The following is a 24,930-nucleotide window of genomic DNA, read 5'->3' on the forward strand; positions in this document are numbered from 1 at the left end:
ACTTGGTTAAGTAGTTGTTTTTCTATGAAAGATTTGGTTGAGGCAGCATATATATTAGGAGTTAAGATATATAGAGATAGATCAAGACGACTTCTAGGTCTGAGTCAAAGTACATATATAGACAAAGTGCTGAAAAGGTTCAGTATGGAAGAATCCAAGAAAGGATTTTTGCCTATGAGATATGGCATTTCTCTTTTGAAGGAAATGTGTCCTTTAACTCCACAAGAAAGAGGATGGATGAATAAGATTCCATATGCTTCAACTATTGGTTCTATCATGTATGCCATGATATGTACTCGATCAGATGTATCATATGCTTTAAGCATGACGAGTCAGTATCAAGCAAACCCTGGTAAAAATCACTGGGTTACGGATAAGAATATCCTTAAGTACTTAAGAATAACTAAGGATAAGTTTCTTATCTATGGAGGGGAGGAAGAGCTTAATGTAAAAGGTTATACTGATGCCAGCTTCCAAACTGACAAGGATGACTCACGATCGCAATCGAGTTTTGTGTTTTGTCTTAATGGAGGTGTTGTGAGCTGAAAAAGTTTGAAGCAAGACATAATAGTTGGTTCTAAAATAGATGCTGAATACATTGCAGCCAGTGAAGCATCAAAGAGGTTGTTTGGATCAATAAGTTCATATTGGAATTAGGGGTTGTTCCCAGTATATCAGATATTGTAGAACTCCGTTGTGATAATAATGGAGCCATTGCACAAGCAAAGGAACCCAGATCTCATCAACGATCCAAACATATTTTTAGGCACTTTAATCTCATTCAAGAGATCATAGATCGAGGAGATGTGGAAATATGTAGAGTACACACGGATGACAACATTGTTGATCCCTTAACAAAGCCTCTTACACAGTAGAGGCATGATCGTCACACTGAGTCACTCAGTATTTGATATGTGAATGATTGGTCTTAGTGCTAGTGGGAGATTGTTAAAGTATGCCCAAAGACCAATCATATGATGATTGTAATAATACATTTATTTACCGATTTTATTGAATAAAGACATTACCAATATTATTTTCAGTTATATGTCTGTGTTTAACATAAACTAAAAAATAATAAAGTCCATATAATAACATTATTAAAAGATCTATAGTCAAGTATTATTATGGGCATGGACAATAATAATACAATTAAGACTAACATGTTATTGATTGATGGCAAGGAGTTGTCATTGACATAGAGATGTCAGAATTGATACATGATTATATTGTTAGAGTATAATGTATTGGATTGACACATCATGAGCATATGTCTTGGATTATTATGTAACGGTCATAACATTGCTCATGGTGATGACTATATGTATGATCCTCATACTTGAGATCAATATCATCCCAACATATATTGTTGTATGTTTTGATAGAGTTAAATATGTTCCGTAACTGGTTGCACTATAAAGACTGTTATTGAATATATCTCGATATATGTAGTGGGGTGTATATGGTTAAGATATGATTTGTCCTTCCTACATAATAGGAAATATATCACAGGCCACTTGATTGAGTGAGACTAGAAATGCATGGCCATGCTTGAATAAGTTGATATGTGATATCACAAATTATTCGTTAATTATAGTCTACTCTAAATATCAAGAAACAATAGATGGGCTATACAAGTTTGATTATTCCAAGACTTGTTCATATTCTAGATATAAAGTACAAAATGATGTAATACATAAAAGAGTTAATCACGAAAATGATATGTCGAATCATAATTTCTTGTAACTTTGGTGACAATGATATATTGCTAGATGTCACTCACTGTATGTAATATTAGAATTGTTCTAATAATTACTACTAACGTTATAAGAACCTACAAGGTCACACCCTAGGATTGAAATGAGCAAAGATCTATAATTTGTTGTATGTTACTAAAATATATCTATAGTTAAGATATGTATATTTGATATACATATGATTTTAATTATCCCGAATATAGTAAGTAAGCATTAAAAGGATGTAATTTAAATTACAACTCTTTTAATTGATATATATAATTCGGAATAATTAAATAAGTTTTTAAATAAACATTAAAGATTGTAATTTAGATTATAAGTATTTAATATATATTTAATTTGAATTAATTAAATAATATTTTATTTATTAATTTGAAATAACTTTAAAAACCCTAATAGGTTAGGGTAATTGACCGAGACGTGTTTTCGTGGAGGCTTTCGATTCGAACAGTTCGTGATCACCACTTCTTGTTGATGTCCTTGCTGTTTTTTCAAGGAACCCGCTGTAAGTATTCGCATCCCTTCCTCCCGATTTCAGTTTATATACTTGTCTCGCTGGTGAGACCGTCGAGTTTTGTTTTTGCTGCGCTATGGGGTTCGCCGATAGTCCCAACACTAACTTTTCCATTTTTTCTTTTCCTTTCTACCCTAACCTATTTACAGCCGACGCACACAAGAAGAGAAATAACTTGTTTTAATATTGAGTAAGTTCTTCAAAGGACTTAGCAAGAGAGATCAGGTGGAAAAAGGCTAATTGAGTGAGTGAGATCAGAAGGGGAATTATAAAAGCCAAAATCATATTCCCGAGAGTAAACACGAGTGTTAAGTGGAGTGATCATAACTTTTCTTTGGAGTGAAACTTGTGAGACTTTGTGAGTGTGCTGTTAAGGTTTATTTTGCTTTATTTTATTTACTAACTGTTGAGTTAATCGATTGACGGAATTGGCCAAGAGGGGGTGAATTGGCAATAAAAATTTTGGTGGAAGCTTATGTAGAAAATTTAAAGAAATTGCACAACGATTTAGAGTGGTTCGACTTTCTCAACCAAAGTTTACGTCCACTACCTTAGCTATCCACACTAAGGATTTTCCACAAATTCACTAATTTTTCTTTCTTTTGAGGACAAAGAGCAACCTTACAAACCCTCAAGAATTATACCCCAAATTCTTGAGAACACTCTCTCCCAAAGAGAACAATACAAATTTGCAAACTTACAAGGAAATCCTCACAAGGTAGATTGTTGGCACAATTCTAGAACAAAGAAAAGAACACTCAAGAATGAATACAATTGAGCACAATAAGTGTTCTTGAAAGCAAAATGAATATTGAATGAAAAATAGGCTTGAAATGCTAAAACTTGAGGTTTGATGCTTTCTCTTTGATTCTCTCTTTATTCTAGTTGCTTGATGTTTCTTGTTGTTTATCAATGGCTTCTAAGCTTGCTTAAATACACCTTGAATCACTTATGAACGTTGGGGATCATTAATGAAGAGAATATAGCCGTTTTAGTGTGAAATCAATTAATAAAACAGTTTGGAGTGTGGGGGAAATCGGTACCCCTTAAAGGGAATTGGTTCCCTAAGTGTAAAATTAAAATATTTCGACCGTTACATAGGGGGAATTGGTTCCCTCCGAGCATACTTGAATTCTCGGAGCAAAACCATTCAGGGGGAATCGGAACCCCCTTGGGGGGGGGGGAATCGGTTCCCTATGAGCAATCTGGAATTTTTGGCTTTGAGATGGTTCGAAATATTTTGTAAAATCGTTTTGAAATTATTTTAAGATTAAAACTTAATTTTACACTTGAGTAAGGATTAAAAATGACATTTGAAAGATTTGGAGTAATATTTTGATATTCGAATAATTATATCGAATATACTTAGAAAACCTTTGTGGAAAATCTTAAAATGTTTTCAACAATCTCCACCTTTTTGATATAACAAAACATTTTAGTAATTTTAAGATTTTGAAATAAAAAATGACGTTTTTGAAAAATTACTCCCCCTTACTTTAACATTTCTCCCCCTTTAAAACACTTAACACTTCTCCTCCTTTTTGTTAAATCAAAAAGACTTGTAAAAGAATTTAAACAAGTTTTTTAAATCATATAGCCAATTGAATATATATAGTTTAAGCTGCTAAGATCATAATCAAGAGAAATGTTAGACATTAGTTCCATAATCAATATTCATAATTTTTGTGATATGGCAAAATTGGTCATATTGCTAAAGTGATGTAAATGATGCAATAATGAATAAATTTAACCACACAATATATAAGTTCAAACATCCAAACAAATCCAAAGTCTAACAATCCGCAAAATCAAACAATCCAAAATATTCAAAATGTTGAAACAATAATCTTTTAGTTCAAAGTTCTAAAGCTAAACACAAAATTAAACATCCAGATCGGGAGGAGGAAAACGAGCTCGCATAGTGGCCATCTCGTGTGAGAGTGCAACAATATGTTCATTCATCGAAGTGTTGTTTGTGCGCATCTCTCAGAGGATTTCTAATTGTTGAGCTCCCATTGTAGATAAATGGGACTCTATAGAAGTAAAGCGCGAATCCATGGTAGCATATCGGAAATCGAATGTCTCCATAAAAGATTGAAAATATGGAGGCATTTGATGCGTTTGTTGTGCTTGCTCCTCGGGCTGCTCCTCGGGCTGTTCAGGCTCATCTTCGGCTTCATCGATGTCTTGCATTAATTGTTGAAGCTCAGGATCGTCGTCAGCTTCTTGTTGAGCTCGTGAATAACTAGCTCTCGGAGTATTTTCAGACGATTGAACCCATTCACCGGTTTCCTTATCCTTTATCCATCCCGCTCTCATTAAAGAAAGAAGATTAATTTGTTTCTTTAGAGGAAATGAGGCAACTAGACCTACTCTAAGCCCGACTTTCGAAAATAGATTACTCAAAATGCAACCGTAAACGAGAGATAAACAGAGTTTCTTGTTAGGAACAAGATTTATGGTTTCAATAATTTCAGCAAAAATGATCTGAGGTAGGTTTATTTTAATACTGTTTTCGAAACAATGTAACCACCAAAGATCCAAGGCTCTAAGAGTAGAATAAGAACATCCGGATGGTCGAAACCACCAAGAAATCATTAGATGAAGAAAGCGTTCATGAAGGTCTAAGACACTTGCACTATCCCTTATTTTATAACGAGATCCTAAGATTTGTTTTTCATTTGAAATACCATCATTATCTAATCCGAATGCATTGGCTATGTAAGCCGAGTCAATATATAAGAATTTTCCTAGGAGGTAAGAACGAACTCCTATGGTTTCAGTTTCAGTTTGTTTTTTAACACAAACGACATTAGAATAGAACATACGAACAAGTTGATGGTAGACAATGGGTTCAAGTTCAAAGAGTTTGTCAAATTTCTACTCTTGTAAAAAAGGAAGATATTTAAAATTAATATCTAACATAGCTTGACAAGAAGGGATACATTCTTCTCTAATTTTGTAAGAGTCGAAATATTGATATTACCAAAAACGATGATTTTTAGGACCAGGATGATTGAAGCACGAGTTTTGAATAGAAAAATTAGGATCAATGAGATTAGGATTAGGAATTGGATTTTCAGGAATAGGAGGTGGATTTGGTTGACAGTGTGAGCGACTAGATGATGACCTAGCACATTTAGGATTGAACATGGTTTAGGAAATCGGAATAGAATGAATAACCTGCAATTTAGAAAACACATGTATGCAATTCAATCAATCCCAAAACTCAATTGAGTCCTCAATATTTCAAGGTTCTCTAATTCAATCCTAATGGGCAAAGTTTTTGAAAACTATTGAAAATAAAATTTTGAAAAACAATATAGTTTTCATAATAACAACATAATTCAATCAAAACACAATAATTTGAAAAACAATTTTTTTATTATTTCAAAAATTTCAAATATTTTGGAAAATTCTTGTGTTTTTGATGAAATTAGTTGTAATATCTAGTTTCTAATCACTAAACAATCAATGCCCGATCACTATTTCTACCTAGAACTAATTAAAACTAGTCATATGTTCAAAATCAATGAAATAGAGAGTTTAGAAAATTTTACCTTGAAAGATGAGATTGAGTGGATTTTGATGTTGTTTGCACGAATTTAATGATGCTAGCAGGTTTAGAAGATGATGTTTGAAGTGAATTCTGATTAAAATCGTTGATTTGAGGCAAAATAGAGATAGGAAGAGAGTAGAAGAGGAGAAACAATGTGAATGAGAGAAGAAGAGGGTTTGAGGTTTTACGGGTTCTGCCCGTGTTAAAATCCAGAACCCCAGGGGGGTATCGATTCCCCTGTGAGGGGAATCGGTTCCCCTTCAAATGGGGAATCGGTTCCCTCATGGGGTAATCGATTCCCTCTGTACCAAAATGCTAAAATTCGATTTTAAACACACAAAATGCTAAATTAATTTTCTCTAGTTGTATTGGCAACTCATATATTGAAAATTAATCATGTTCAAAAAATAAAATTATTCTTTAAACGATATTTGAACATAAAATGAATTTTTCATCAAGAATCATAAACTCCCCCTAACTAATAGAAATGAATGAAATCAAAAATTAGCATTTTTCATTTAGTCTTAAAAGTGCTAAAATTATTTTAAACATTAAGTGAAGATAGGTTGGTCAAACCTAATTCTCTCCTAAGTGTCCAAAATCTTTCCTTGTCTAAAGGTTTTGTAAAGATATCCGCTAATTGGTGCAAAGTATCAACAAATTCTAGAACTACATCTTCCTTAGTGAAATGGTCTCTAATGAAGTGATGTCTTATTTAGATGAGCTTAGTTCTAGAGTGTTGGATGGGATTTTTAGTGAGACAAATAACACTAGTATTGTCACACTTGATAGGAATGGTATCTACTTCAATTCCATAATCAAAAAGTTGTTGTTTCATCCATAAAACTTGTGCACAACAACTACCAGCTGAAATGTATTCGGCTTCAGTGGTAGATAATGCAACACAATTTTGTTTCTTTGAAAACCAAGAAATTAACATATTTCCAAGGAATTGGCAAGTACCGGAGGTACTTTTCCTATCTAATTTGCATCCTCCATAATCCGCATCAGAAAACGCATGCAAGCTAAAGCTAGAGTCTCTAGGATACCAAAGTCCTAAACTAGAAGTGTCCTTAAGGTATCTAAAGATTCTCTTAACAGCTAGTAAATGTGATTCCTTAGGGCATGATTGAAATCTAGCACATAAGCAAACACTAAACATAATGTCTGGTCTACTTGCAGTTAGATAAAGTAGAGATCCAATCATTGACCTATATAATTTAACTTCTACACATTTACCTCCTTCATCTAAGTCAAGCTTTGTTGAAGAGCTCATTGGAGTGTCATGAGGTTTGCCATTTTCCAGTCCAAACTTCTTAATCATGTCTTTGACGTATTTAGCTTGATTGATGAAGATGCCATCTTTTCTTTGCTTGATTTGGAGTCCCAAGAAAAATGAGAGCTCCCCCATCATGCTCATTTCGAATTCACTTTGTATTAGCTTAGAAAATTCTTGGCAAAGAACATCATTAGTAGAACCAAATATTATATCATCAACATAAATTTGAACTACTAATAAATCTTTACCTTTGTGCTTTAAAAACAATGTAGTGTCAACCTTCCCTTTTGAAAAACCTTTTTCAATTAAAAAATTTGACAATCTTTCATACCAAGATCTAGGAGCTTATTTTAAACCATAAAGCGCTTTTGTCAATTTAAGAACATGATCCAAAAATTTTGAATATTCAAAACCTGGAGGTTGTTCCACATACACTTCTTCCTTTATAAAACCATTTAAAAATGCACTTTTAACATCCATTTGATATAATTTAAATTCATGAAAACATGCAAATGCTAATAAAATTCTAATTGCTTCCATCCTAGCTACAGGAGCGTATGTTTATCATAGTCTAGCCTCTTCTTGAGTATACCCTTGAGAACAAGTCTAGCCTTGTTCTCACTATATTACCACTCTCATCAAGCTATCCTAAATACCCATCTAGTACCTACAGTAGATTATTACTAGGCCTTTCAACTAATGTCCATACTTTACTTCTCTCAAATTGATTTAATTCTTCTTGCATAGCCATAATCCAATGTCCATCATTTAATGCTTCTTTAATATTTTTAGGCTCTATGCATGAAATAAATGCAACATAAGTACAAATATTTCTAAGAGAAGATCTAGTTGTTACCCCTTTGGATGGATCACCTATAATTCACCATCCTAAATTTCATATGGAGTTTTCTTTAAAATTGGCGTAACATTACTCAATTTACAACATAACAAGCGGTATTTGTGTGCTTCTGCCCAAAATTTTGGCAAATTATTTTCACAAAGCATGGTTCTAGCCATTTTCTAAATTTTGATTTTCCTCTCAACAACTCCATTTTGTTGAGGGGTTCTAGGTGCTGAAAAATTGTGACTAATACCATTAGAATTACAAAACTCAATAAATCCAAGATTTTCAAATTCAGTGCCATGATCACTCCTAACACTAGTTATAGAGTAACCTTTATCGTTTTGGATTACTTTTAAAAATGTGATGAATTTTTCTAATGCTTCATCTTTAGTACTTAAGAATAGAACCCAAGTATATCTAGAATAGTCATCTACCAAGATAAATGCATATTGTTTTCCACCCAAGCTAGTAGTCCTAGTTGGCCCAAAAGATATATATGGATCAATTATATAATCTACTAGTGATACGTCATTAATGGATTTAAAAGAAACTCGCTTTTGTTTTCCTTTAGCACAAGCATCACAGATTTATATCATTATTTAAGCTTAGGCAACCCTCGAAATATATCACCTTGAGTTAGCCGTTGCAAAACACTCATACTAGCATGTCCTAGTCTCCTATGCCATAACCAACTATCATGTTCATCCTTAGCAACTAGGCACAAATTAGTCATATCAATAGAATCTGAATGCACCATGTATATGTTTCCTATTCTATGACCAACAAGCATAATTCGATTAGATGCAATGTCAATGACTTTACAACCATTAATATCAAACATGACATTGAATCCCTTATCACAAAATTGACTAATACTCAATAGATATGCTTTAATCCATTCACATATAAAACATTCTTAATTGTATGGAAGAGGTATACCAATAGTACCAATACCTTCATTGTGACCTTTTGAATCATCACCAAAAGTCACTTCTCCTCCATTTTTGGCGTTAAGCTCAATGAATCAGTTTTTGTCTCTGGTCTTGAGCATCACTATCGGTACCATGAATTTGGATTTGTTTCCCGTGTTGTAGCAATGCTCCTTTTACCTACAACATAGATTAATTTCTAATTTTTGGTACCCAAATTCTTTTGGATCCATATTCATTAGTTTCCAAAATCCTAGTCCCCTTAGGTATCCATTTGTGTAAGATATCCTTATCTTAGTAGTAATGAGCTCTTTAGGAACCCATATACGCTACGATTTTTCATTAGAGGTTTTGGGGACCTCTATGATTGTAGTTTTTAAAACATTTTCTAACAAAGTTGGATTTTGAATTTTCTCTATTTTCAAAAAGTTTTGTTTCAACTTTATCAAAAGAAGTTTTAAGATCATCATTTTCTTTTGATGAACATCATTGACCTTTGAAAGTAAATTTGCAAATCAAATTTTTCTTTTCAAACTCTTCTAGTTTGATTGCAAATCTTTGATTCACTTTCAAGATCTTTTGGTTTTGGATAGAGTTTATTTTCATTTTTCAATTTTGAAACATCATTTTTATATTTTAAAAAACAATTTCTCTAATCCGTAGCCAACCCATTATATTCCTCTAATAACTCATCATAGGAAAATCATCAAAAATCAGATGAGTTAGAGGGTTACCTTATAATCTTCCCGAATACCATCAAGCACAAGTTTGCTACTTCTGTTCCTCTCATCGGAACCTTCTTCATCGCTCTATGTAGCCATATGAGCCTTGTGCTTAATTTTTGATTGATCCTTTCTCTTCAGTTGTGGGCAATCATATTTGACATGCCCCGGCTTTTTGCATTCATAGCAAATGATCGGGTCCTTCTCTTTTGATTCATTTTTGAGGCTTTCATTTCGTTTGAATTTTCTTCCTCGGTAAGGTCTCATCATTTTCTGAACCGTTGGGCAAACAATGCCATTTCCTCGTCATCGTCATCTTCATCTTCATCCGAATCACTCACATTTTTTATGGATTTGAGAGAAACTCCAATGTTTTTCTTATTCTCCTTCTCATTTGGTGTCTCTTCAATCTTATCAAGGTCCACCTCATCTTCAAGCATCATTTCATGAGTGAGGAGTGAACCGATTATCTCTTCAAGAGTTAAGGATGTTAGATCCTTAGACTCGATGATTGTCGTCTTCTTTGATTACCACGATTTTGGGAGGTAGTAGACTAACTTCCTCACAAGCTTTTCATTTGAAATGGTCTCTCCATATTATTTGAGACCATTGAAAATCATTGAGAATATATCCGTCATAGCTTTGATATCTTCATTTGGTTTCATCCTGAAATTTTCATAGCTATGCGTTAGAATACTAATTTTAGATTTATTTACCTCATCGGTACCTTCATGAGTGACTGAAGTTTGTCCCATATTTTCTTTGGCAGTTGTACAAGATGAAACTGTCTCTTTGATTACCACGATTTTGGGAGGTAGTAGACTAACTTCCTCACAAGCTTTTCATTTGAAATGGTCTCTCCATATTATTTGAGACCATTGAAAATCATTGAGAATATATCCGTCATAGCTTTGATATCTTCATTTGGTTTCATCCTGAAATTTTCATAGCTATGCGTTAGAATACTAATTTTAGATTATTACTCATCGGTACCTTCATGAGTGACTTGAAGTTTGTCCATATTTCTTTGGCAGTTGTACAAGATGAAAACTCTTCCGTATCATCTGGTCCAAGAGCACAAAATATGATATGGATGGCTTTGGAGTTGAGCTGGAACATTTTTGTCTCTCCTTCACTCCATAATCTTGGATGAGTGAGAGGCTTTAAGTATCCTTCTTCTACGACATTCCACGCTCCCATGTCACTTGCTTGAATGAAGTACATCATCCTATTTTTCCAATAGGCATAATTAGCCCCATTGAAGAAAGGAGGCTTGTTGACGGGCATCGAATCAAGACCAGAGTCGAAGTTTGAAATAGAGGCCATTGATGACTTTGATTATCGATGTAACTCTTCCCGAATCGACTCAAGAGGCGATTAAACCTTCAAATGAGTTAGGCTATGATGCCAATTGTTGAGTTAATTGATTGACGAAATTGGCCTAGAGGGGAGTGAATTGGCAATAAAAATTTTGGTGGAAGCTTTTGCAGAAAATTGAAAGAAATTCCACAGCGATTTAGAGTGGTTCGACTTTCTCAACCAAAGTCTACGTCCACTACCTTAGCTATCCCACATGATTTCCACAAATTCACTAATTTGTCTTTCTTTGAGGACAAAGAGTAACCTTACAAACCCTCAAGAATTATACCCCAAATTCTTGAGAACACTCTCTCCCAAAGAGAACAATACAAATTTGCAAACTTACAAGAAAATCCTCACAAGGTAGATTGTTTGCACAATTCTAGAACAAAGAAAAGAACACTCAAGAATGAATACAATTGAGCACAATAAGTGTTCTTGAAAGCAAAATGAATATTGAATGAAAAATAGGCTTGAAATGCTCAAACTTGAGGTTTGATGCTTTCTCTTTGATTCTCTCTTGATTCTAGTTGCTTGATGTTTCTTATTGTTGATCAATGGCTTATAAGCTTGCTTAAATACACCTTGAATCACTTCTGAACGTTAGGGATCATTAATGAAGATAATATAGTCGTTAGTGTGAAATCAATAAAATAGTTTGGAGCGGGGGGGAATCGGTACCCCTTAAGGGGAATCGGTTCCCTAAGTGTAAAATTCAAATATTTCGATCGTTACATAGGGGGGAATCGGTACCCCCAGGGGGGAAATCGGTTCCCTCTGAGCATATTGGAATTCTCGGAGCCAAACCATTCAGGGGGAATCGGTACCCCCTTGGGGGCGTAATCGGTTCCCTCTGAGCAATCTGGAATTTTTGGCTTTGAGATGGTTCGAAATATTTTGTAAAATGTTTTGAAATTATTTTAAGATTAAAACTTAATTTTACACTTGAGTAAGGATTAAAAAATGACATTTGAAAGATTTGGAGTAATATTTTGATATTGGAATAATTATATCGAATATACTTAGAAAACCTTTGTGGAAAATCTTAAAATTCATTTAACTTAATTTGTTATATCGAAATATCAAAATGTTTTCAACACTAACAATGTCTCTAGTTTCAGGACATGTTTTGGTAGTAAAAAGAGCCTTGAATATTCAATCCATGGAGGATAATCAAAGAGAAAGCATTTTTCACACTCGTTGTCATGTAAACAACAAAGTTTGTTTCATGATTATCGACGGAGGAAGTTGTACCAATGTTGCAAGCACTTTAATGGTGGCTAAACTCGGACTCAATACGATTAAACACCCTAATCCATACAAATTACAATGGTTGAATGATGGAGGAGAAGTTAAGGTCTCCAAACAAGTCAACATTTCCTTTTCGATTGGAAAATACCAAGACCAAGTTCTTTGTGATGTTGTTCCAATGAATGCGTGCCATATACTCCTTGGAAGGCCTTGGCAATTTGATAAGAAGGTTGTTCATGATGGTTTCACAAACTGATATTCTTTTTATCAGAATGAAAAGAAATTCATCTTGACTCCACTTTCACCAAACCATGTATCTGAATATCAAGAAGCCTTGGAAAAGAGCATTGAAGCCTTCAAATTCATTAAAGAGGAGGAACCAACAAAGATGAACATATATGCTGGAGGGAAAGACATTAGGAAACATTTGTTATCCTACAAAGCTCTAATTATACTTAGGTACAAGGAAAGCTCTCTTTTGACTAACATTCCAGAAGGCTTGCCTTCTTTTATTTCATCTTTATTGTAGGAATTCGAAGACTTGTCCCAAGAAGACATTCCTAGTAGATTACCACCCATAAGAGGAATTGAGCATCAAATTGATTTCATTCTCGATGCAACCATTCCAAACCGACCAGCATATAAAAGCAATCCTGAAGAGACTAAAGATCTTCAAAGACAAGTTGAAGAATTGATGAACAAGGGATACATACGAGAAAGTTTAAGTCCATGTGTTGTTCCGGTGTTACTTGTACCTAAAAAGGATAGTTCATGGAGAATGTGTGTAGACTGCCATGCTATCAATCAAATTACCATCAAGTACCAACATCCTATATCAAGACTTGAATATATGTTGGATGAATTGAGTTGAGCCACTATGTTATCCAAAATTGATCTGAAGAGTGGCTATCATCAAATCAGAATGCGAGAAGAAGATGAATGGAATACCGCATTCAAAACAAAGCAAGGCTTGTACGAATGGATGGTGATGCCTTTTGGTTTAACCAATGCTCTAAGAACTTTCATGAGATTAATGAATCATGTACTCCGGCCATTCATCGGTAAGTTTTGTGTGGTTTATTTTGATGATATTCTGATTTATACCCATGACTTGGAAACACATGTGCAACATTTGAGGTATGTTCTTGAAACCTTTCAAAAGGAAAAACTCTATTCTAATATGAAGAAATGTGTATTTTTCACTAACAGTTTATCCTTCTTAGGCTTTATTGTAAGTTCACAGGGACTTGAAGTTGACCCTGAAAAGATTAAAGCCATTCAAGAGTGGCCACGCCCACTTCAATCAGTCAAGTCAGAAGTTTTCATGGTCTTGCAAGTTTTTACAAAAGGTTTGTGCCTAATTTCAGTTCTATTGACGCCCCCTTAACAAGGATCATTAAAAAGAATTCTATCTTTTCATGGGGCAAAAAATAAGAAGATGCCTTCAATTAAATGAATGGATGTTTAACAAATGCTCCTTTACTTGCAGTACCTAACTTTGATAAGACTTTTGAAGTGGAATGCGATGCTTCTGGAATCGGAATTGGGGCTCTTTTGACTCAAGAAGGATGACCCATTGCATACTTTAGTGAAAAAATGAATGGTGCTTTGCTAAACTATCCAACTTATGACAAAGAGATGTATTCTCTCACAAGGGCACTTGAAGTTTGACACCATTATCTCTTACCAAAGGAATTCGTCATACATACTAATCATGAAGCCTTAAAGCATATCAAAGGCCAACACAAGTTGAACAAGCTTCATGCCAAATGGGTAGAGTTTTTGGAGTTATTTCCCTACGTTATTCATTACAAGAAAGGTAAAGACAACATTGTAACCGATTCTCTTTCTAGAAGGTATGTACTCCTTAACACTCTTGATTCAAACTTAATTGGTTTTTCATATATTAAAGATAACTATGCTTCTGACCATGACTTTGAAGAAAAGTATAAGGCTTGTGAAAAAGGTGCACATGAAAAGTTTTATAGGCTCGAAGGGTATCTATTCATAGAAGGGTGTATATATATTCCTCAAGGGTCTCTTCGAGAAGTACTTATTCGAGAAGCACATGAAGGAGGTCTCATGGGTCATTTTGGAGTAATCAAAACCTTAGAAATTTTGAAACAACACCTTTATTGGCCTAAAATGAAGAGAGATGTTGAAAGGGTATGTGAAAGATGTGTCACTTGCAAAAAGGCAAAATCAAAAGTTATGCCTCATGGACTTTACATGCCTTTACCTATTCCTCAAGCACCATGGGTTGACATATCAATGGACTTTGTGGTGGGACTACCAAGGACGAAGAATGGGTGAGATTCAGTAGTTGTAGTGGATCGTTTTTCCAAAATGACACATTTCATACCATGCCACAAGACCGACGATGCAACACATGTGGCCAACTTGTTCTTCAAAGAAATTATGAGATTACATGGCATTCCAAGAATTATAGTCTCCGATAAAGATATAAATTTCTTATCTATTTCTGTAGGACATTATGGAGTAAGATTGGGACAAAATTGTTATTCTCCACAACATGTCACCCTCAAACAGATGGGCAAACTGAAGTGGTGAACTGAGTGTTATCAACCTTGTTGAGATCTGTCATCAAGAAGAACATCAAAGCATGGGATGAGTGTTTACCACACGTTGAGTTTGCATACGATCAAACTATCCATTCAACGACCAAGATGTCACCATTTGAGGTAGTGTATGGATTTTATCCCTTGACACCTTTAGATATTCTTCCTTTGCCTCAGGAACATATAGTCAACAAAGATGGCAGGAACAAGGCTGAGTTCATTAAGAAGCTTCATCAGAAAGTTCGAGACAACATAGAAAAACAAATAAGGAAATATGAACAACAAGCAAATAAGGGAAGAAAACAACTAAAATTGGAGGAAGATGATTGGGTGTGGGTGCATTTAAGGAAAGAACGTTTTTCTTCCCAAAGGAAAACCAAGTTGTTAACAAGAGGAGATGGACCGTTCCAAATCATCAAAAAGATCAATTATAATGCATACAAATTAGATCTACCTAGTGAATACAATGTAAGTGCCACTTTTAATGTTTTAGATCTTTCTCCATTTGAAGACAACGACAATTTGAGGATAAATCGATCAAAAATAAGGGGAGGATGATGTGATCATAACTACAAAAATGGATCCTGAAGTCATGCCTAAAGGACCTATCACTGATGCAAGGGTAAAACAATTCAAGGAAGTACATTCTCATAAGTGCATTCATGCTTTTAAATCTTTTAATGAGAAAGAACCATTAGATAATAGGTTGTTTAATATATTATATATTGAATATTAAATAACCTATAATACACATCTTTATTTTATACACATTATATAGTTCATATACTTAATTATTTATGTTATGTGTGTAGGTATATTCGGCCATAACTTGGAAGCTATATTAGAGCTAAATGGAGAAAGAAAAGGAAAGGAAACTTACATGGGGATGTTTAGGAGAGCATAAGGAATAAATTGCTGAAAAGTTATCCAGAGACCCGTGAGCTCATAGCTGGAATGAGCTGAAGATTTGAGCTACAAGATGACTTCAATTTAGCTGGGGAGCTGCACCATCATCAACACCACTTAGGACACTTCAAATATGTCCTAAGTCAAATTTTGTGAAATCGTACCTTTTCGTGAATAGTTTTCACCTCTAGAGGTACCTTTTCACAAGGAGATGCCATAATGTTCACCATGCTACAACTCACCTATGGCCAGCTCACCTCCAGCTCATTCACCATAGAACTAGCTCAAACATGAAAGGTTACCTTTCCAAACATTGTGACCTTTCATGAATGATGCTGCCCATGATGATGCCCTTTCACCCAAGAGCACGTTGGTGAAGAGATTACACCCATTGGAGACCTAAATCACCAAGGGACATGAGACAAAGCACTATGCCTATTCGGCCACACCCACATGCCTTGCACATGAGAGCTTTGGTGCCAATTTGAGGAGATACAACACCATTCGGCCAAGGGAGATGTCTTTGGCGCCAAGCTGAACAAGTATGACACCATTCGACCAAGGGAGATTGTACCTTTATCCTAGCCGAACCAACATGTCCCCTTTGAACAGGTAACCGAACCATCACCAAGCCAAAGGATTCATCCTTTCATCTCAAGCATTATGTACTTTCACTAGAGACATGTACCTAGCCGAAACATTATGTAACCATTTGGCCAAGCCCTCTCATTTCCTATAAATTGAGAGTCTTGCCATCATTTGTACTCATCTTATTCATATTATAAACAAAACCTTTGTGAGTTTAAACTCTCTTCAAAGTTCTTTGTGAACTTTATCGATTAAGCAAGTATACTTCTTATACCTGTGGCGTCATTCTTTTCACATCAATTCCTAAATTCCTAGATTTCTATCTAGTGGGTTGAAGACACTTTCATCACCCCTTAAGCAAGTTTGTGAAGATCTAGATTGTGTTTCCTAGCATAGTTTTCATCTTTGGCGTGTTTGAGATACAATGTCACCACCATCTCCATTTCAACATCAACACCATCAACATCTTCATAATTCCGTAGCCAACTCTATTCATTTCTTTCATTTTATTACTTATCTTATTTGTCCATTTATTATTCCCTTATTAATCCCATTTCTTTTCTTATCTTTGTTGCAGCCCATACTTATAACTCAAGGACATTAGTACTTGTCAATCCTAGATCGGGACACAATAAGGCCATCTACTCACTTCCATTGAAGAGTGTAGATTCTGCCTACATCATTTATTTGCTTTGAAAATTTTTATTTGTATACCTTTGCATAATTTTACTTCCTCGATCAAACTTGTATGCTCACTTCACTTTATAATTTTTCTCACCTCGACAATATTTTTCCATCTATTCATATCATTTGATACTGCTTGTTTTTCTTTTTAGAAAAGAAGCTTAGGACTAATTAGTGACACTTAGTTCTATTATAGCAAACAAAAAAAAATCCCACCAATCTCTGTGGAGACGATAACTCACTCACTATTATATTACTTGCATCGATTGTGTATACTTACATAGATTTACATACCACAACATATACATTTACATGTGATCAATTGAAACTAATGAAGACACCCTCAAGTGCTCTTTTAGGTCCCTAGAATTTATCAATACAACCCACATTACCGAGGGAAGTGAAATTCCATGCCCTAAGCTATCCAACTACACTAAGATGTCGGTAAGGTAAACTTGGGGAGGAAGGGTCAGGACTTAAAAAGGCTTGGGTAAAAACCTGTAGGGAATCATACATCCCGTGGAAGTCAAGATGAAGAAATGTCATTTTGGGCTCATATTTAAGCCCACATTCTAACAGTGAAGCCGATAACTGAAAAATAAAGTCGAAGAAAGAAGGCCCGGTCTCAAAGGGGAATATATTCCTTGGTAACGTATGACTTTCCATGATCTGAAGAATTCTTTCAAGTTTGGAGGGGTGTATGATGTGGAGTTGACCAATGTCATCTGAGCTAGAGACCAAATAAAAGAGCTTGACATGTTTGAGGAAGATATGGAGGGACTATTCATCAACATGATCGCAGGGGGCAATAAACCTGGAAAGTTTTTGGATGGAATTCATATTTGCTTCCCTTGTGAAAACTCAATAAATGGACTGAAGAGGATCTCCATGTAGTTTTTAAGCTTAATTCAGAATAATACTCGTAACCAACCTTATGCTCACGCCTGAAAACATTAAGGGCTCTTTTGTAAAGGGCAACTATGTTAAGAATATTTAATTGCTAATGAAATATACTTTTTATTTCTCAAATGGAAATCATTCTTTTCATTTTCACGTTATATTCCTTATTCTTCATTCTTTACATTCTTTTCATAAAATTTTGGTCTCTACCTAAGTATATATTTCAATCAAATTTTCTTTTGTAGATGTCACAACGTCAATAGCATGAATGTTTTTGAATTTAATCATGAGATAAATTTTGAGTGACATATGTGTTTAGAAGAGGTCAATGAGTGCGAGGATGAGGTGGAATGTGATGTCCCTAATGAATTACCAAGGCTAATGGAAAAAGAAGACAAACAGATTTTGATTCACAGGGAAGAAATCAAGATTGAAATTTTAAGAACTAAAGAAGAAAGAAAAGAGATAAAGATTAGCACTATTTTGTCTACATGAATAAGACAAGAGTTGATAGATTTGCTCCAAGAGTCCAGGGACATCTTTGTGTGGTCTTACCAAGATATTCATGGGTTAAGAACGTATATAGTGGTGCATAAGACACTAATCAGTCCTGAGTGTAAGCCAGACCAATAAAAACTAAGAAGAATAAGACCATAAATGTTATTGAAGATAAAAAAGGAAGTAACAAAACAAATCAATGCAGGGTTTCTTCAGGTAGCCAAATACCCAGAATGGGTGACCAATATAGTCCTCGTGCTGAAGAAAGATGGGAAAGTTTGCATGTGCATGGATTATAGAGATCTCAACAAAGGCATCCCAAAGGATAATTTTTCTCTGCCTCACATAGACACTTTAGTGGATAACACTGCAAGATATTCATGGTTTTCCTTCAATTACAAAATACAATTGTTTGGATTGAAAAATACGGGGGCAACTTATCAAGGAAAATGGTGATACAAAATAGATCGAAATCTATGTGGATGATATGATTGTCGAATCTTGAATTGAGGAAGAGCATGTTATGAATATGAGAAAAGTTTTCCAAAGATTGAGGAAGTATTAGTTGAATCCTAACCCGGCTAAGTACATTTTTATGGTAACATCAGGAAAACTCCTAGGTTTTATGGTTAGTAAAAGGAGAATTAAGATAGATCTGGATAAAGTGAAGGCAATTCAAGATCTCCCACCATCTCGTACACAAAAAGAAGTTTGAGGTTTCCTAGAGAGACTAAATTATATATCTCAATTCATTTTCCAATTAACAGAAAAATGAGATCCAGTGTTCAAATTTCTGCGAAGAAATAACCCCGAGGTCTGGAATGATGAGTGCTAAGAAACCTTGGAAATAGTTAAGAAGTATCTCTCTAATGCTCTAATTCTAGTGGCACCAGTTCCCGATAGACCATTAATTCTCTACCTGATATTCTTTGAGAATTCAATGGGAAGTGTGTTGGAGCATGTTGAGTCAATTGAAAGGATGAAATAGCCAAGAGGGGGTGAATTGGCAATTAAAATTTTTGTGGAAGCTTAAGAGGAAAAATTTAAATGAATGAACACAAGAATTTAGAGTGGTTCGACTTTATAAACCAAAGTATACTTCCACTACCTTAGCTATCCACACTAAGGATTTTCACAAATTCACTAATTTGTATCTACCTTTGAGGATAAGGTGAAACCTTACAACTCTCTTAAGAATTATACCACAAATTCTTGAGACACTCTCTCAAAGAGAAAAATTACAAATTGCAAACTTATAAAAACCTCACAAGGAATGCGTTTGCACAATTCAAGAATAAATAAGAACACTTGAGAAATGAATACAAATAAGTACAAGAAGTGTTCTTTGAAAGCAAAAAGAATATTGAAGAATGTTGACTTGATTTAGCTCACACTTGATGTTTTTGGCTTTCTCTTTTGTTTCTTATCATCCAAAATGGCTTGGGATCTTGTTTATATACACTCTCATTCAATTCCATCCATTTGAGTTGTTGTGATAGTGAATAGAGCTGTTGGGGGGCAGTTTCCCGCATTAAATGATGCTCAGAAGTTATTAGTATTGGTAATATACCTATAAGTATCGATACTCCCTGCATTAAATACAAAAATTTGACCATTGGAAAACATCGATATCGATACTGTCACAAGGGTATCGATACTACTATATTAAGTAGTATCGATATTGTACATAATATCAGTACAATTTCAATATACTAGAATTTTTCAGATTCAAAACTGAATGAGCAGTATCGATACTACACTTCATAGTATTGTTACTACTACTCAAAGTACTACTGGTACCATGTATGGTATCGATACCATTTTAGCATTATGTTTTGACAGTATCAGTACTACTTAGCTAAAAAATCATTTTTGACTCGATTAAAGTTTGAAATCCTTAGCAAAAAATATTTCCAATATAGGACTCAAATTTTCAATAGAGTAAGGAGTAAAAAATGACATTTTAACTTTAAATAATAATTATATATATATATATATATTTGAATGATTGAATCGAATGTAATCTTAAAATTTATAAAAACTAAATAATAATTTTGTTTGGTATATCAAAATATTTTCAATAATTCCCCTTTTTTTTATATAACAAAACATTTTAAAAAATTTATGATTTACTTTGAAATATTTTTATTTTGAAAAATTACTCCTCTTTACTTTAACATATTTCTCCCCCTTTTTGTTAAATCAAAAAGAATCATTTAAAATAAATAAGATATCAAAGATAGTTGTGAAGATCAAGAATGTCAAAAGAGGTCAGTCAACATTAATAATATTCAAAATGTAGTGGGCATAGTTATAAACATAATGAGATGTCATGGTAATTAAGAAATTCAAAATATGATAAATAAAAATCCAAACATCCAAAACACAAATTTGTAACCAAATGGTGTTCAGAATGATGCAACATCTCGTGAAAGAGTGTTGAGCCTATCATCCACTACATCGAATTAAGCTATAGTGTCATGTTGCATCTTGGACAATTTAGTCCATAAAGCAGTAAAATGGGACTCCATGGACGAAAACCTCAGATCTAATGTCTCCATCATCGGTTGAAAATATGGAGGCATAACACTACTATCTCTAGGTGGCTCGTCAGGAATGCGATTTACAGGATCATCAACATCTTGTAAAACATCATCGATGTTAAGAGGAGCCTGAGACAGAGCTACCTATGAAGAAGTAGCACCGGGCGTCTTTTTAGTTGATCTTTCCCAATTTGTACCATCCCCAGTCCATCCGGACTTACGAAGAGAGGTAAAATTAATTTGGGTACCTAAAGGGATGGCAACATCTAGGTTGACTCGAAGACCGGCTTTGATGAATAAATTACTAAGTAGATAAATGTACACCAAAGACTCGATTATTTTAGATGGAATATTGTTTACGATTTTCACTACCTCACCGAAAATGATTTGAGCAAGATTAATACGTTTATTGTTTTAAAAACAATGTATCCACCAAATATCGATACTTCAGAAAAAGGAGTATTTTCCTCCAAATGGTCAAAACCACCAAGAGATAATTAAGTATAGAAAACGCTCATGGACGTCTAGTATACTAGCACTCTTTCCAACTTCTAAGGAGGAAACGATGAAATCTCGCTCATTATCTATCCCAATGTTGTCTAGATCAAAGGAAAGAGCAATAGAATCATAATCAATTGTAATGTATTCTCCCACGAGATAGGAACGAATACTTTCAGTTTGATTACGAGATTTATTTTGAATTCAAACCACATTAGAATAGAAAATGCGGACAAGTTAGCGATAGACAACGGGTTTTACTTTGAACGTGCTATCAAATTTCTAAGCTTGGAGAGTAGGTAGGTATTTGAAGTTCATCTCTTGCATTGCCTTAAGAGAGGGAAGACGTTCATCCTTAATTTTGTAAGACTCAAAATGATTTAGGTATCAGGAGTGTAAATTTTTATGATTTGGTTCACTAAAACAAGAGTTTACGATATTCATTTTGGTTGGATTGGGAGGAGGATTAGGAGGTGGATTAGCACGAGATGATGATGATCTAGGACGTTTGTGAGACATTTTAACGAAAATCGGAATAAATATTATACCTTGAAAATTTGGATTGAGATGGGATTTGATGATGAATGCACTATTTTAATGATGCTAGCAGCTTGAAGAGTTCAAAAATAACGAAAATCTGACTTGAAAATGTTAGAATGAGGCAATGTCGATAGTGGGTTTTAAGACAGAGAGAGGTGTGGCTGAGTGTGTTTGTTTTAGGTTTTGAAAAAAATGTGATATTTAGGGATTTATAGGCTGAACCCGACGGGTAGTATCGGTAATCTAAATGGAGTATCGGTACTTCAAGGCAAAATTTGACTAGTGTCGATACCCTATCGAGGCTGCTATAGTAATATCGATACTGGATGAACAATATCGATACTAGGCAAGAACAATATCAATACTATATGAACAGTGTCGATACTAAGTGCATATAATGGTTCAAAAATTACAAGAAAAACACATAGGATGAAAATTTTGAAAAATAATAGTAGTATAGGAAACTCTAATTGGGAAAATTAAGTATGTTCAAGCAAACAAACATACATTTAAGAATAAATTGAACACATAGTTAATTTTCATGAAAAATCATAAGCCCCCCTAACTAATAGCATAGAAGGCATTAAAGAGGTCATTTTGCATGCATTTTTCTTTATATATAAAAAGTACAAAAGTTATTTTAAACACAAAATCAAGGGAGGTTGGTTAGACCTAATTCTCTCCTAAGTGCCCAAAATAATTCTTTTTCTAAGGGTTTTGTAAAAATATCAACTACTTGGTGCAAAGTATCTACATATTCTAGAACTATATCTTCTTTTAAGACATGATCTCTAATGAAATGATGTTTAATTTCTATGTGCTTTGTTCTAGAATGTTGGATGGGATTTTTAGTGAGACATATAGTACTAGTATTGTCACACTTGAGAGGAATGGTACCCACATCAATTCCATAGTCTAAAATTTGTTGTTTCATCCATAAAACTTGTGCACAACAACTACTGGCTGAAATATATTCTGCTTCGGTGGTAGATAGTGCAACATTTTTTGTTTCTTTGAAAACCAAGAAATTAACATATTTTCTAGAAATTGACATGTATCGGATGTTTTTTTCCTATCTGATTTGTAACCTCCATAATCTGCATCTGAAAAGGCATACAAACTGAAGCTAGAGTCTCTAGAATACCAAAGTCCTATGCTAGGAGTGTCATTAAGGTATCTAAAGATTCTCGTAATGGCTTGTAAGTGAGACTCTTTAGGGCATGATTGAAATCTAGAACATAAGCAAACACTAAACGTAATGTCCGGTCTACTTGCGGTAAGATAAAGAAAAGATCCAATCATAGACCTATAAAGTTTAAAATCAACAGATTTACCATGTTCATCTTTGTCAAGCTTTGTAGATGATCTCATAGGAGTGGCATGGGGTTTCACATTTTCCAATACAAACTTCTTGAGCATATATTTGATTTATTTTGCTTGATTAATGAAGATGCCATCTTTTCTTTGCTTGATTTGGAGCCCCAAGAAAAATGAAAGCTCCCCCATCATGCTCATCTAAAATTCACCTTGCATTAGCTTAGCAAATTATTGGCAAAGAACATCATTAGTAGAACCAAAAATTATATCATCAACATAAATTTGAACTACTAATAAATCTTTACCTTCACATTTTATAAATAAGGTAGTGTCAACCTTCCCTTTTGAAAAACCCTTTTCAATAAGAAAATTTGAGAATCTTTCTTACCAAAATCTAGGAGCTTGTTTTAAACCATACAAAGCTTTTGTCAATTTGAAAACTGATTTGGAAATTTTGAATCCTCAAAATTGGGAGGTTGTTCCACATACACTTCTTCTTTTATAAAACTATTTAAAAATGCACTTTTAATATCCATTTGAAATAATGTAAATCCATGATAACATATAAATGCTAACAACATTCTAATAGCATCCATCCTAGCTACGGGAGCATAAGTTTCATCAAAATCTATGACATTTTCTTGAGTATACCCTTGAGCAACAAGTCTAGCCTTCTTTCTCACCATATTACCACTTTCATCTAATTTATTTCTAAATACCCATTTAGTACCTATAGTAGAATTATTACTAGACCTTTCAACTAATGTCCATACATGACTTCACTCAAATTGATTTAACTCATCTCACATAGCCATAATCCAATATTCATCATTTAATGCTTATTTGATACTATTTGAATCTATTCATGAGATAAATGCAACAAAATTACAGATGTTTTTAAGAGAGGATCTAGTGATTTCCCCTTTGGATGGATCACCCAAAATCTCACCATCTTTGACATAGTTGTACTCCCTTGTGTATGTGACTTCCATTTCCTCTAGAGTTATATTCTTGAAAACATCTTGAGTCTCCTCATTCTTTACTTCTTTTGATGATGATTCACCAACTTCATTTGGATTTAAGATACCTACATCATTATCAACATAAAAATCCTTCCTCGAAAGGGGATTATCATCGAAAACAACATGTATTGACTCTTCTACCACTAAAGTTCTTTTATTAAAGACTCGATAAGCTTTAGAATTTAAAGAGTAACCAAGAAAAATCCCTTCATCACTTTTTGCATCAAATTTGCCAAGATTATCTTTTCCATTGTTTAAAACTAAATACTTGCATCCGAAAGAATGAAAATAAGTAATGTTAGGCTTTTTATTTTTGAAAAGTTCATATGTAGTTTTCTTTAAAATAGACCTATTCATTACTCTATTAATCACATAACAAGTTGTATTTATGGCTTCCGCCCAAAAAAATTTTGCAAATTGTTTTCACAAAGCGTGGTCCTAGCCATTTCTTTTAAAGTTCTATTTTTCCTCTCAACAACTCCATTTTGTTGAGGGGTTCTAGGGGCTGAAAAATTATGGCTAATTCCATTTGAATTACAAAAATAACCAAACCCAAGATTTTCAAATTCGGTTCCATGGTCACTCCTAACACTTGAAATAGAGTAACTTTTTTTCATTTTGGATTATTTTAGAGAAAGTGA

This window comes from Hibiscus syriacus, unplaced genomic scaffold, assembly GCF_006381635.1.
Source record: "Hibiscus syriacus cultivar Baekdansim isolate YM2019G1 unplaced genomic scaffold, ASM638163v2 tig00117048_pilon, whole genome shotgun sequence".
In the NCBI taxonomy this organism is placed as follows: Eukaryota; Viridiplantae; Streptophyta; class Magnoliopsida; order Malvales; family Malvaceae; genus Hibiscus; species Hibiscus syriacus.